Source organism: Pelecanus crispus, chromosome 1 (genome assembly GCF_030463565.1).
Source record: "Pelecanus crispus isolate bPelCri1 chromosome 1, bPelCri1.pri, whole genome shotgun sequence".
Lineage (NCBI taxonomy): Eukaryota > Metazoa > Chordata > Aves > Pelecaniformes > Pelecanidae > Pelecanus > Pelecanus crispus.
In genome coordinates, this window is record NC_134643.1 from 201,400,815 (window position 1) to 201,412,900 (window position 12,086).

The window sequence follows — 12,086 nt, forward strand, 5'->3', positions numbered from 1 at the left end:
GTTTTTTTGTCGAAGATTTTTCATTTAAGGGAACATTCTTCCCACATCCAGATGGCATCAAGTACAATTGGCTCTTAGTTAAATCTGCTGCTGTGGTGTAACATCGTGTTCCCTGTTTATTTGTGTAATAGTGTGGCACGGCATGCCAAATAGGCATGGCACAAACAAATTGCTATTAGAAGTTTCTTCCCAAAGTTTCTAAACTGCAAGAGAAGAAAAGTGCAGGGAAGAAGGCAATCAACAACAGTTGTAGGAAACCGATACAGTGAGCAAGGTGCGGAGTTATATGTCTACCAATCAGTTATATTGTCTTCACATCAGTTATAAGAATCCTCTGGTGAGGCTTTGCCAGCATCACATTCATACATTAGTCTCCGTTGTGCACTGAGCAGCCACTTAACTTCATACATATAAGGAGAGCTAGGAACAGTGCTCTTTGGGGGCTGGAAAGTGGAGATGCTTACCTCCCTGAGAGGTCTGGGAAGACCTGGCCTCTACCTGACTTTAACTTAGAACTAGTTATGCTGGCCCTGTGCTTTGACCTAACATCTTTGTCCAGAGACAGCTCGCATTTTTAGGGAAAGAAAAGCAATTTTCTGGCAAATTCTAAAAATTAGAAGTACTTGGAGTTGTTTATAAGCTTCAGATACTTCGAGAAAACCTGAATACCAAGAATGTATAGTATCAACTGCAGGGGAAGTCTTGATAAGCGCAGCTTAGTACTGGTAGGTGAGATATACATGTATCTTATGGAAACCAGCAGGTGAACTCATGAATAAGACACAGATGGGGTGAACAACTCAAGTGCTTATTTCCTTCCTTGTGTTTGAGATTAGTCAATTCTGAGGTCAAGTAACTTTAATTCAATGACATGCATTGTGTGGGAAATACGTGCTGTTTGTGGTAAACACTGAGCACCTATACAGGAATGTTCCTACATAAATCTCAAGTCCCTTTGCAAACACAGATACAGATCATTTACGCCATCACTGCAAATGGAGAAAATCAAGTGCAAATAGGTGAAATTATGGACCTTAAGTCACTCAGTACATTAACAGGAGATGCCTCAAAGAAAAATTTATTTCATCTCACTGGAAATATCTCTAGCTTTATATGCCTGTTCCTCCCAAATTCTCTGTATAGTTCCTAGAAAAGAATGAGCACTTCTGGGCACAAGCCATTTTACCTCTTTTAGACATTAACTTTTAAGACAAGATGAATATTTTCATGGAAGTCCCTCTTTCTCTCCATAGCCTTCAGGAGCACGTGGGATGAATAGTTTCAATGCAGTTGCAGATAGGTGAGATGATTCCCACCCTTTATATCCAAAAATCCTCCTGTATATAAATAAATATCCTACATGGGTGACAAAATGGCTGCTGTGAAGACAGCTCAACTAGATATTTAAGCATATGCTTAATGCTAAGTTTCTGATGTGTCCTATTGAAGCCTGGTTTATAAAACCAGCCCCTGAGACCCTTACCGTTGTGTGGAACAAGTGGATCTGATGCTGATCCAGCCTTAGCTCCAATTCTGCTGGCTGCTGTTGGTTAGAGACAAGCATACAGCATTGTTCCCACATAGATTTTAGGTGTAGGAATACACTTCTGGTTGGAATTTCCTTTCTAATGTCTATTGAGAATTCAAATGAGAGCCAGATGAGTTTGTTCATTTAGAAGAAAAATGCAAAACATCATGAGAAACTTTAAAACTCCAGCACTCCCTGAAACTCCTCACCACACTAACATTTGCCTGAAAAAGTTCTTTCAGGGGCATTTGAGCTTGCAGGTGATAAGCATTCGCTATAGTTTATATATAGGTTAACCTATATATAGGTTATATATAGGCTGGTTTGTTTGCATTATTGTTTGTCTTTAAAGGTGAAGCTCTATCAGAAAACAAAGGACTGTAATTTTCAGTACATGAGTGTGATTATTTAGTAGTAAGTGAGTTTTGAGAGCATAATACAGCAGCCACAGGCTGCCATGGGTCCTGGATTTCTAACTACCGTTAAGTGTAAAAAAATACTGCAAAATACAGCCCATCTCCTAAATCAAAATACCTGTACCATGTGTTCAGTTTTAACCAGTGGTTTCAGAGCAACATGTGGGCTCTTAAGATGGTTATTTAAAATCTTTAACTTCCATTTTGCTGAGATTTCATTGTCAGATTTAGGTTTCTCCTTTTGAAAACTGAGCCAGGCATTTTTACAGTGAAATCCGTAGGAGAGACCATCTTTTGTAGGCAACTGCCTGCACTCTGCTTCTGTTTCTGTCTGGAGAACAACTTATCTCATCATACTTCTGGCATATCTGAGGCTAGACCCTGCCAAAATCTGAAAGTGAAATAAACCATCAAAAAATGTCAGATTCTTAAAAGTGCAAATCAAGGTCAAGTCTAGAAAAAGGCTAGACTTGGAAAATAAAGTACTTTGCCTTTTCCTTCAAAGCATACACAACCAATTTTCAATCTTTGTATTTATCTGTATATCCCATTACTGTAGCACCGGACAGCCAAAAATGGCCCATGTCCTCAGCACATACATTCATTCTCCTGGCCTTGAGAGGGCATAAAGCCAAAGCAGCCCCTGGATCCTGTTCTTCATGGAGCATATCTGGAGATGAGGAAGGGCCCCGAGATGATCCCGGAGGCGGCGCAGCCACCGGCAGGGAGCTTCCAGCTGGCACAGGTCCGGGTGGCCCTGTGCCCCTGGGGATGGCCCCCACCTCGCGCTGGAGGTGACGTCCAAAGGACGGATGTGTCCTCATGCACTCTTTCTGGGCAAGGGCAGCTGCTGTTGTTCAGGGACTTATTTTCCTGAAGACCAAATGGAAATTTTGCCCAACAAATTGAACCTTAGGCCCCAAGATTTTGAATAGCAGCCATCTCTCATCTCTTCTTTAAACAGGGTATTTTAATGCTCTCCAGAATTACAGTACGAGGCACACTGCCTTCCATCTCCTTAATCCTCTGTAAATTTACTTCTAACAGCTACTGCCAAAATACAGTATGGCACTCGCACAGCACATGCTTCTTCAGTGGTGAGCACAAAGTGGCTTCTGTTCAGAAGGAATATGTTGCAAGCCCATGAGTGACACACTGTGAGTGCTGAAGATTATGAAACATATTCTGAAACTGAGCAAGCCATAAACACTTCATTTTTCAGAAACAGTCACATTACTTCTGCCATTCTGCTTGGCAAATGTATGTACGCAAACCTTGGTGCATCCACGTAGCACACGTTGAACAAGCACCAAGTGCTAAACCAGTGGTTTAGAGTGCTGCAGTGCTGCAGAGTTCAGAGGAAATATTTCAAGTATGCACTTCAACACTCTTTTCAGTTTTTAGAAAAACCCATGATCTTTATTTGCTTATTTTTACATCACTAGCCTCTCTCTTGGACTAAAATGACCTCAAACTATAGCATGGAGTTATATTCGTTATCTCCTGGAGAATGCTCTCTAAATGATCAGGAATCAGGTCATGGCTTAGGACAACTCATAACTCCAAGTGCAAAATATTTGCTGGAAGGGCAGGTGTCTTGTGTCTGTCTCTGGCCAGATGCTCCTGTGAAATAAATGTCTAGAAATCAACTGAGGGCTGGACCAAATCCTTAATAGCATCGAAAAACCTATCCAGGCCACCTGATTGTTGAAGTCACAAAGGGAAGAAGACCACCTTATGCAGGGTAGCTATGTGGTCCTCATGTATTTGGAGCATATTTTTAAGCATAGTACACACTTCAGCATATCAAGTCTCACAATTTTCCTTCCTAAGGAAGGAAGAACATTTTTTCCCTTTTTTAACTGAAGTGTAAGTGTTAAGTGACGTGTCTCATTTCCCACCAAAAGTCTGGCTGAGCAAGGAATTAGTCATTTGCTTTCCAAATATCTAGCTGGTAACACTGTCTAGTGACCAAACCATCTTTGCCCACAGTTAGGCAAGTACTGATTCAGATCAGTGGGAATGTGCTTTCCAGCAATCAGAGCAAAGGGATTCCGACCATGAGATGGCAACTAAAACTGTCCAACTGATTTCCCATCAACTATTAGTAGATTAAGAAATAGTTGAAATTCAGCCAGCAAGTTAAAAAGTGCCAGGGTCTGTATTTCACTGGCATTTGCAGAGCCAACCCTTCTGTATTCCCTCTTGTTATCCCACTAGAGACATTGACATGAAAATAGGAGGACTGTGCTTCAGTGGCTTTGGTGTCTCCCGCTGTCTACCCCACAGATCCAGTTTCCTGTACCAGCAGGGAGCAGGCAGTGGTAGGTCTCCAGCCTTCCTGTTGTCTTCTTCCAGGGTAATATATGCCAAATAGCTGAAGGGCAGACTCCAGCTTTATAGAGTGATAACTGCAAACATCTAACTTACCTAAGCCCTTTCATGCTATTTGATAAAAGAGCAATTTACATCTTTCCTGCTTGTAGCTAAAAATAACAGTAAAAAAGTGTAGAGTGTTGTTAGTCCTGGGTGGTGCGCTAATTAGTTCTTTGCTAATTCTGCTTTATTGCTGGCAATGATTATTGTCGAGTAATTACAGGGTTCCTATGAATCTGGCTTCCATTTGCTCTGTGGTGTAACAAGGGTAAGGAAATGAGAAGTGTCAGTACTATGGATACCCAGTGTTATTTCTGCCATAGCAGAATCTTGTATTATAGGGAACAGTTATTTTGTACAACAGTTTTAATAGCTGGAAACGGACCTAGGTGAGTTGCAGAATGGAAAACCTGCATTTTCACTACATTAAAATTCTGTTCTCTACTTGAAGGAGCACATAAAACCCCCACGGCCTTCTATAAAAAAAATGTATGGAAAGGAAACTAGATGCTTCAGCCAAAATGCTAAAAATAATAACTATACCAACATAGCCAAGTTGTCTGTTCCTTCCTCCCTCCAATATGAATGAATAAATGTTTATGTACAGCTATCATGCAGGAATTGCTTTAGCATTGAGTTCTGTATGTTGCTCTGTAGCTGTATGGACTGCAGCTTTCATTGCAAAGGGGACTGAACAAAAGAAAAAAATGGCTTGTGGGAAGAAAAATCCTGGAAGTATTTTAGCTCAGATATCCAAAACATTTCAGTTCATTGGTAAAACTGTTTGCTCTGTAATCTTCCCTTTGTGTTTTCGAAGTGCATTTAGATGTGTATGTGCCAAAGCGCATAGAATATCCACGTGCTGCAATCCTAATCATTTGTGTCTGCAGCCACCCGATAGTAGAAGGCAGGATCAGGTGAATCAGAATCAAAGGTGCTTGGGAAAGCAAATGAGAGTTAAATACTTCAAACATCTTCGAAGATCTGCACCCTACCAGTAAGGAAATTTAAATATCCTTAAAACTCAGGCCTTTTGATTTCACTGCTTTGATATTGAAAGTTATCTGTATCTATTCAGTAAAATTAAACAGAATTTCCATCATGTGATGGGTGATGAAAACTGTCTGAACAGCTGTCTGAATGGTAGCTCCACTGCTACTGTAAAAAAGAACCTCTAATTTGACTTTCCCACATTTAGTTCTGGTTTTGTGTTGGAGAGAAATGTTGGGAAGGCACTTTCATAAGAATGGGTGCCTTTGTGAAGACAGAGTGAGGAAAGATTTTCTTTTTTTTAGTAAGCAAGTAATTGTTTCCTTTAATCTCTTTGTTTTTCTCATGAATCTATAAAAGATCAGCGTACAGCCATGTAATTAGCAGCTCTGGACTGGATCATGCTGAAACACACACTAGTGTGACTCCACTGTTTTTACAGCACTGCACAGTCAAAGCAAAGGGTAAAATTTAGTTCACAATAACATCTTTACATAAGCATGTGCTATTTCTTCAATCACTGAAATAATTTTAAAAAATAGTAGAACCATAGAACAAAGGAGGTTGTCTGGCCCAACACCTGCTCATGGCAGAGCCAACTTACTGCATCACGTCTGGCACTGACATAGGATCAGTCTAACTCCAGAAAGGAAGATGGACCAAGATGAGAATGTCCAGACAAAGAAAATAATATTTGTGTTTAGTATTAATTTACTGATTTTTCATTTCTTCATACAGTCATAAGAACACATCCTAGAAGCTCTCATTAGTAATATTCTTGTAGTAAATAGCAGGTGGAAAAAAGCATTAAACAGATATGGGTCTTTGATGTTTAATCCTCTCAGAAATAATAATAATAATAAAGTAGATATCCACAAATTATATTAACCTTCATTTTATAAATGATTTTTCACTACAGTCTTGAGGCATGATGAAATGTTAATAATGTTGATATACTTCAATGATAATAATTACAATATGGTTGTGAATCAGAAGAAGTCATCTGGGCGTGTATATACAGCTCTTGCCTGTACTTTCAGGATAATGTCAGCCCTCCTGTTGCTGGATTGTATGTAGATGACAACTTCTTCCAAACTGTGTGAACAACTAACATTCTGCTGTTTGGAGTTTAGTTTTTTTCAGAAGAAATACACAGGACGTCTTTCTCAATAGGCCCTTTCATGGAAGCAGCTAATAAGGAAACAGTGGGATCTAAAGGCAGATCTGCTTGTAGTATTAATCAGCTGATAATGGCGGATTATACTGATAACACCAGGTGGGAGCTCAGCACTTTGCATTACATTCACTGTGCACAAGCCATGGATTCCAACCTCTGTCTTGGATATTTGAGCTCTTCCGTATGTGCTGTATCTTACAATGTTTCTTGCACTACAAATTACTCATCTCACACAGAACTCCAAAAGAAAGTGCTTTAATTTTAATTTAGATAAACAAGAACTGAGAAGTCCTTTTTATTAATACATCAAAGTATTATCTCCAAGGGGAGTTAGTTTCATATTAATGTTCAGTGTTTAATATAAATTCACAGCATGAAGACCACCTCAGATGGGTAGAGATTCTCTGATGTATATCTGATTGCCCACATGTAATTTGAACATCTACAGCACATGAAGGGTATAATCAAAGAATAATTAATGTGTTGATAAGGAATTATGTTTTCTTCTACTTATCTGCATAATTCAGAGAGAAAGTTTATGATGACAACATCTATCTTTTGGGGTACTGTTTACATTTTCACTCAAATTATAACATGAAGCATTCTCCAGCATTCCACAGTGCCTTTCATCTGACGAGCTCCAATTACTGTCTGACCAATTAACTTCAGTACCTCACACATGCAAACCATGTTGGGTATTGTGGAAAAACTGAGGCGTTGAAGTCTGAAACTTGACCTCCAGTTTAGGACACTGAGCTTGAAAATCCTGACTTCCAGAGACGTTAAATCTCTGTCTTTAATTGGAGTTACGAGTACCCATGAGAGCTGAAACTAATGCTCAGACCAGCACTACACCCTCTTGGGAGCCCTCTGAATGTCAGGCCACTCCAGAGACCTTGTGCATCTTGTATGCTGCTTGAATTCAAGCTGTCTGCAAATCTCCCCTAGCCTTGCAAGAGATGACATTTTTCAAAACCTTGCAAGGACAGAGGGTAGCTGCAAGCTGCATGTAGTGGGGTCCATCTGCTGCATCCAAATTCAAACCAGATCTCAAGGGCAGAGTACCAGACAAAACACCTTGTGCAATTTATGTGCACTGAAGAAACATGCCTTGTGTACAGATCAAAGAATTTACTGCTCCTGTAATTAAAGTATTAGCAATCTAATCAAGGAGTTAGTCCAGGTACAAAGATAATAACACTTATAATTCCAAGTATGAAGTTATGGCAAGTTTCCAGTAGTGGTATGGTTGGATTTGATACATATATACTTCCTATTAGCTACACCTCTCCCTGGTGTTATCCTTACCCTTCCTATGACTCTCTGGGTCCTAAAATCAGTGGTGCTAGTCTTCCTCAAGAAGAAAAGGGGTATAGCGGAGTTTACAACAAGTCTTCATCTGAAATTCTCCACTAGGACAAGTATGGTGTTGCTGGTGGAGATTTTCTCCTTACTGTTGGGTCAATTTAGGGTTATTTTTACACATTTTCTGAAATAGTCACGGAATCACAGAGTGGTTGAGGTAGGAAGGCACGTCTGGAGGTCATCTGGTCCAACCCTCCTGCTCAAGCAAGGCCACCTACAGCCAGCTGCCTAGGACCATGTCCAGATGGCTTTTGAATATCTCCAAGGACAAAGCGTCCACCGCCTCCCTGAGCAACACATACCAGTGCTCGGTCACCCTCACAGTAAAAAAGTGTTTCCTGATGTTCAGACGGACCCTCCTGTGTTTCAGTGTGTGCTCACTGCCTGTCACTGCGCACCACTGAGAAGATCCTGGCTCTGCCCTCTTTGCACCCTCCCTTTGGATATTTATACACATAGATGAGATTCCCCCAAGTCTCCTCTTCCCCAGGCTGAACAGTCCCAGCTCTCTCAGCCTCTCCTCATCTGTCAGATGCTCCAGTCCCTTAACCATCTTCGTAGCCCTGTGCTGGATTCACTCCAGTATATCTGTATCTTCCTTTTACTGGGGAGCCCAGAACTAGACTGAGCACACCAGATGTGGCCTCACCAATGCTGAGAAGAGGGGAAGGATCACCTCCCTTGACCTACTGGCAACACTCCTCCTAATGCAGCCCAGGATGCTGCCTGCCTTCTTTGCCAGAAGGACACATTGCTGGCTCATGTTCAAGTTGGTGTCCACCAGACCCCCAGGTCCTTTTATGCAAGGCTGCTTTGCAGCCTGTGGGCCACTCACGTGCTCTTTCACCCTTCAAAAATAGTGATCCAGTAGAAGATATGTAACATGAATATGTAACATGAACATATAACATGAACAGGTACATGTAGGCGCAATGTTTCAATGACTACTTACTATTAATATCTATTACTTATGGAACTATCAATGATACATTCTAAAAATAGCTATAAAGCAAATCTGGGTGGCAAGTGAGCACACACTTGAAGGTTTTCTAAACATCATCTGGACTCAACATTTCCCTTCTAAATAGGAGCTCAGCAGCTGTTTTGGTCTTCAGGTGACTCTTTGGTCCATGCTTCATAGAAGTTTAGATGCTGCCTAGATCTCTTAACTTGGAAACCCAAAAGCAGAAACTCATAAAATGAGAGTCTGTTTTCAAAATGTGTCCCATAGTGACTTTATGAGTCACCAGAAGTTTTGGAATAGATCCCAAGGGATGGGATTGTAATCCCTTCTCTACCTAGTTGATAATGTTCCTTCCACATTAAAAATACAGTATATTTTATATTACAGTCCTTAAAGACTCACATTTTCCGTACCTTTATCCAAACACATTTTTCAGTGGACATACGGTGCTCATGGATCAAAGCCCTGTTAATTCTCAAGTCAGCGGTGCTCAGCTTTTGAACGGCAGGCCAAATAGGTGGGAAGGGCAGCGTGGTACTGGGGAATGGGTGGGTGGTACTCTGCCCTCCGAGTCTGTGCTAAGCCAAGACTCATGGGGGCTGTCAGAAGGCGAGAAAAGGAATATAAATCCTAATGGGGAAGGGGGAGGATGTGAAAGGAACTGAGATCTTAATCACTTCTGCCCATTAGCAATACCAGAGTATTTTTCCTAAGACTAAAGGGAGGCAAGCCTGATGTCCTTGTCAGTTCCCTATATATGTATATATACTATTTGAATTTTATCTATCTCATAAATCCTGTTAGTAGTTTCAGCTGGATAAAGTATTCTCCTTGTTTCTTGTCATAAACTGCTGCAGTGTTCTTTTATGCAGCTGCCACATTTCATCCTAATGCAGCTGCATTTCACCCAGGGATGAAGTGATCCCTATATATAACTTTCGCATCAGTTTTTATAACCATTTAAAGTGCCTCAAGATGAGATGTGGGATGCAAGCTATTGTTTTATTAGTGTCATCACAAAGTGCTGCATTGTACAAATCAATTGTAAGCTAAGAAGAAAAGTGGTTTCGAAGTGATACGTGAAGACAGGGAGAGAATTTTTGGGTTAGGAGGGATTTAAAATCCTGGTTTAGGAATTTAAAAGGAAGATGGCAAAAAAAGGAAACAACCTAGCATTGAGTAAAGTTGTATTAACTGAGTGGACATGTGGGACAGAGGGTAGCAAAAATGCCAGACAAATAAATAGCAGAGAGTTAGTTTTAAGTGACTTTGGTGTGGAAGATACAGAAAGATGAGGAGAAAGGGAAACCAGCAGTAAATAGAAATTATGATGATAAGCAGCAACCAAATACCTGGAGAGGACACTCAAAGGAGGACCTGAATCTCTTGTTTTATCACGTAGCTGAGCCATATGACATGGATGTGACTTTTCAGCATCAGTTGGCACTATTCAATGTCTTTGCTGTGGTATTAATGTTATGTCTGAGACTTTCAAATGTTAAGACAAATACTTGGTGTCCAAATCTCATTGCATTCTCATATTTAGGTACCTGATTATGCTGAACACCCTGTACCTCAGCAGAGGGAGTTAGAAGTCTACATAATGGGAGAATTCCCTGGGGAACTGATTTTATGCTAAAGACTCCTAGGGACAGTGATGCTTGCCTGGAAGGATGGCTAATTACTCTGAATTGGGAGTCCCTCAGGTTATTTCTTGCTCCTGAGGTCTTTATGTGTCCTTGTGTCCCTGCTGGGTTGTTGTGCTGGCTCCTTCAATGGCCCCTGCAAGTCACAGCTCATCTTAAAGAGCTTGTGGGGTGTAGCACATTGTACAAAGGTCTGTCCTACACTGCCAACTGTTAAGTGTTTTCCCTGTTGTTGAGATGCTGTTTGCATGGGTGCCTTCGTGTTGCATGAGTGAAACCACTGTGTTATATACCTAGCTCTGATGAGATCTAGATGTAAAAAATATTAATACAGGCACAGTGTTCCTAGACCTGTAAAGTTTCATGCCTGGTGAACCTGCTATAAATCTCAGGCCTACCAGTTTTACCAGTATCCCATTAATTTAGGAAAGGAATTCAGCATAATCCTTTCACCCCAAGGGGAGTTAGGTTCCTAACTCCTTGCCAGCATAACACACCTTTCTTTCTTCTTGGAAAATGCCGCCTTGCTGAAGATAAAAGGCTGACAAGAAGTCTTCCAGCTGGGCTGTGCAGAATTTGGTTATAGTAGGGAACAAAACAATTGTCTTAGTCATTGAAAGAAACAGTTTATATAGCCCCAGACTATGTCTGAGCAATAGAAATGACAGTAACTCAGAAGGAAAAGCTATATAAGAGGTCATCTAACCAGGAAAAAATAATCTCATAACACTGTCTTTAGTTTGTTTTCATTTATTCGATTCTGGAGGATCCTTTTCCAAATCTGTGGTGCTAGCAGTGAGTAGTCAGATAAGACTACAGCTCGGTATTGAGCCCACTCATCTCCTGATCCCAGTGTCCTTTGGCAATGAATTTTATAGACTGCTTTAAAAAAATACTTTATCAGTTCAGATTGCCTTCCTTCTTTTTCATTCCTCCCTTTTCATTAATCTCCCTGTCCTTGTGCTGCAAGCTAGAGTGAATAGAAGTTCCCAATTTCCTATTTTTGTATTAGCCCTGATTTTGTACCCTTTTATCATAACCCTTCCTTATTCATCTGCTCTCCAAGGTAAACAGTCCCAATCTTTTCATCTGTCAGCATATGAGGGTTTTTTTTCATGTCCATAAATAATCATGCTTCTCACTTTCAACCTTTCTAAGAAGTCAGAGCATGAATGGACATCATCTGACTATTATTCACCAAGTGTAAAGAATTACACATAAAGAAACTACTCATGAGCTTGAAAGGATCTCTTTCTATTGACAATTGAATTATATTCAGCCACAGTAGTTTAAAAGGTCCATATTTTACTGTATTATTACTGGTACCACAATATTCTGCAAAAGCTTAAGGTCTATTAAAATAACACTTTGACAGCTTTATTTGTTCTTTGCTTGCAAAACATAACCTTGCCTCTAATAGTAATTATACGGCACAATATAAAGTAATTCCAATGAAATTCCACTTTTGAAAACCTTATTATCAGGATTTATTGAAGAGTATGCACCATAGTGTAGTAAAATAATATAAATTCATTGTATGCTTATGTTTTATTTTATTTATTATATATTTGTACTATAAATGGTAATTTTACAGGTGCATGGTACAATTACCTTTGTGTTATTA

The 12,086-nt window shown here is 40.2% G+C and overlaps 1 protein-coding gene across 4 annotated transcripts in view; it reads left to right on the forward strand.

Moving 5' to 3' along the window:
* The window catches only part of STARD13 (StAR related lipid transfer domain containing 13), a 257,049-nt gene that overhangs the window by 201,070 nt on the left and 43,893 nt on the right, over positions 1-12,086 (forward strand). Inside the window, exon 1 of one of the 4 annotated variants that reach the window (XM_075705388.1) lies at positions 10,199-10,214. The exons of the other annotated variants lie outside the window; for them this stretch is intronic. The gene's annotated coding sequence lies outside the window, so the exon portion shown is untranslated. Of the gene's footprint in view, positions 1-10,198; positions 10,215-12,086 lie in introns of those variants that run through there. 4 annotated transcript variants of the gene reach the window in all.